This window comes from Balaenoptera musculus, chromosome 13 (assembly GCF_009873245.2).
Source record: "Balaenoptera musculus isolate JJ_BM4_2016_0621 chromosome 13, mBalMus1.pri.v3, whole genome shotgun sequence".
NCBI lineage: Eukaryota > Metazoa > Chordata > Mammalia > Artiodactyla > Balaenopteridae > Balaenoptera > Balaenoptera musculus.
The window spans coordinates 20,661,599-20,665,416 of NC_045797.1; the positions used below are offsets into that span (position 1 = coordinate 20,661,599).

General features: G+C 39.5%; 1 pseudogene; it reads left to right on the forward strand.

The window, feature by feature from the left end:
* Window positions 1–855: 855 nt before the first annotated feature.
* Window positions 856–1,509, forward strand: LOC118906446 (annotated as a pseudogene).
* The last annotated feature ends 2,309 nt before the right edge of the window (window positions 1,510–3,818 follow it).

Sequence of the window (3,818 nt, forward strand, 5' to 3'; positions counted from 1 at the left end):
TAAAATCCCCTTTACCTCCTTCTATTTAATTCCTCTCCTCCCCAACACAGGTAAATGTGGTTGATTTTTTTTAACAAAGCAAACAGAAGTAGACATCTAAATATCTCAATTGGCAATTTATTGAATTGAAATTGTCATTACTAACAAATGTTTGATCTCATTTAGAAGTGTTTTCAGAGCCTGAATAGTGACAAACTTTCATCTTTTAAATGTTTGATTATTGAGAAAAAATTCCAAAGTCATTCATAAATAAGTCTAAAAAAAAAGGTAATTACAGAGAAGAAAAAGGAGGTAACATAGTCCAGACACCTAAGTGCCAAGTGCTGGGCTAACCATTTTAGACTAATGCTCTCATTTGCTGTTCACAGCAATCCTGAGAGACAGTTATGATTATCTTTATTTTGGAAATGAGGAAATTGAGATTCAATAATGTTAAGTAATTTGGCCAGGATTTCTCATTTGTAGACCCAGGATTCAAGTTCAGGTCTTTTCCTCCAAAAGAGATGCTCTTGTACTAAACTCCAAGGAGACTCTTTACAGTGGTTAATACTTTTTGGAGGGAAAATGAAGCCTCAGGACTTCCTCTCTTTCTGTCTGTGCTTTCAGTACACTTACCCAGCTGTGTGGTAATGGAAGGCAAGCCAGGCAGCAGCAGAATCTAGGTAGATGGACAAATGCCTGTCCTGGGAAAAGTCAGACCTACCTGAAGCAGTTCATGAAAAACCGGGCTTCTGGGAGCAAACCAAAGCAGCAGGTCCATCTTCCTGAAGCTGACGTGGATCATCCACAGGCAGGACTCTGAAGAGTGCTGGTGAGGGGTTTCACCCCACTATCTCCAGCAACATGACCAAAGGTATGCAAGTGCTTGTAGATTTCAAGAGAAGCTTCATATTCCTTGGGGAGGTAATTCAAACCAACTCAATAAAGACAAGATGATGACAGCTGACAACCCTGGTCACCCAAGGTGGCCCAGGGAATGGTGACAATGTCAGGTTTTTGTTTCATTTTTTCAATATTTTTCTGCTATGAGGGCACAGTGGGCAGATGGAAGCACATGACAACCATGGGTAATTTCAGCTGGGTGAATCTGTAAAACTATTTCCTTGAGAATGGATAAGCTCGAAGAGCCAGATACATTCCATCAGAAGAGGATGTTCTGCTGTGCAGAATACCTAACAAAATATTCCTAAGTACAACTTTGAAACTTACTATGTTCCTTTCAAAATGTCTGATGTAGGCGGTCAAAGATCAAAAAGGAAATGTCGGTTTGAATGCTTCCTTATTTCTTCCAGTGAGTTTGACCAGATGGTAGGGAAGATAGATGACCAATGCCTTACAGAACATCTGAGCATTTTTGAAAGGATTGTCAATAACCAGGTTTTCAGCAATGTCGCCAAAATTCTCTTCTTAAATGAGACAGACTTGCTTGAGGAGGAAGTGCAAATGTTGAGCCCCAGAGATTATTTCTTAGAATTTGAAGAGGATTCTCACTGCTTAAGAGACATCTAAAGACTCCTGGGGGAATGTTGCTGTTAACAAATGCCAGGACCAACAGCATAAGCTCTTATACCAGCGCCTCACAGTACTATCAACATGGAAACACCTGCCTTATTCTACAGTGATGCACAAAAAACTTGTTATTCTAGTATCTTCTCGTGTTTTTATTTTTTTTAATTTATTTATTTTTGGCTGCATTGGGTCTTCGTTGCTGTGCATGGGCTTTCTCTAGCTGCAGCAATTGGGGACTACTCTTCTTGCAGTGCGTGGGCTTCTCATGGCAGCGGCTTCTCTTGCTGCGGAGCAAAGGTTCTAGATGCGTGGGCTTCGGCAGTTGTGGCATGTGGGCTCAGTAGTTGTGGCGCACAGGCTTAGTTGCTCTGCGGCATGTGGGATCTTCCTGGACCAGGGCTCGAACCCGTGTCCCCTGCATTGGCAGACGGATTCTTAACCACTGCACCACCATGTGAGGTGGTAACTCATTGTAGTTTTGAGTTGCATTTCTCTAGAATTAGAAAAATCTTGATTCTATGCTTAACTTCTTGGAAATCTTAGTCCCTCATCTGCAGACTTTGGTTTGTGGCTGAAACCTGCTGAATAACATAATCTGCAAAGTTCAGGCTTTGATCTGTTTCACTATGGCTATGATTTGAGTTAAGTGGTAATCTCCTAGCAGACCACAAACTAGGTAAATTTCAGGCTTTAAATTTTTCCACTTTTAATACTGAATACTCTGTTGGTGCCAACTACTGGCATCCTTAAATACTGTAGGTATGAGGTTAAGGACAAGCAAAACAAGCAAGATTAAGATCTTCCTCTGCCTTACATCTGTTACCTATCTTTATGGTGGCCTCCTACTTTGAAAAAGATACTGGAAAAAAAATTGATCTAAGGAATGACATTCTCTAAGTTTACACAGATTTAGCCTTCATGTTTTTTAAACTGCTTGTACACCCACCTCACCTTGTTTTTGAATTCTGTGGTTTTTGAAGACAATGTTCTCAAGGTTTTAAAGTTTATACAAGTATTTCTGGTATGATGCTAATGAAGGGTTTGCAAGTGGTACCGAAGAGCAAAAGGTACATGAATGCCATATATAATATTCTGATCAAAAGGAAAGAGTGGAAAAGAATTTGCCTTTTTCATATTTAATTATTATGTAATTAATGTGCCATATGTAGAACATTCTGGCCATAACAGCAACTAAAAACTGCAAGCAACTTCATAATAGAATGGTCTAAATAAATATATACTTTCCATAAACATTTTTTAAAAATAAAAAAAATCAGATGTCACTATATTTTAATAAAGCTAATTTTCTTAGCATCATCAACTTCTACATTGGAAGAGATGTAAGGTAATATGTGTTGACCTTGTAATTTTTTAAATGAGGAAACTAAAATAGAAGACAGTGAGGAGTTAAAACTGGACATAAAATCCACTCTCTTTATTCCAAGTCTGGGTTCCTCTCCAAGTTTTCTGGGAAACCTCATTCACAGTTTTCAAACATCTTTAGTCTGAATGCTTTGCTCAAGAGTAATCAAATGCAGAAATTTGGTATAAAAACAGATCAAAGCAGAGGTGTTCAGGTAGAAGCTGTTGGGGAACCACAAATTCCAGTCTACACCCTCTCCCTCCCCAGTCATATTTCCAGGAATCCCTAAGATTTGGTGGAATACAGTTAGAAAACCATATGCTCTATACCGTATCAACTCATAAAATAAATCTGGAAGACATCCAAGTATTAAAATGTGAAAAAAACGTTAAACATCAATACAAAAGATAGCCAAGTATTAAAATGTGAAAAAAAAGTTAAACATCAATACAAAAGACAAATTACAATTCAATATAACAATCTGAGAACTGTCCCAAGTTAGCTCATGATTATGCACCAAATGAACGAGGCTGAAAATGGGCACCCATAAGAGTTCAGGAAAGGAAGCATCACAGTGTGCTGGGTGTGGTCTGGAGTAATTTACCAAAGAGAGGACTGGGAGGTAGGAGGTAGACGGAGCCCTGGGTGAACAGCTGGAATCTGTCAAGTGGAATAAATTGGAGCTCTGTTTTCCCTAGACACTTCAAGGATAAAGTTAATGGCAGGAGTTGAGGTCTGATGGAATCAAGAGATAAAATGACCACATCTATCACTCCTGAAGTCAAGAAAACCTCCCTGGCTGTACATGCACAGGAAGGCTCCTTGGGGGGTCAAAAAGGGAGGGGTCGTCACCCCGTAACAGATGGTGTCAACCTCCCATAGGCCTCTGCACTGGAATCCATCTTAAAAAAAGATGTGCACGCATACTGGGGAGGGCCCTAAGACA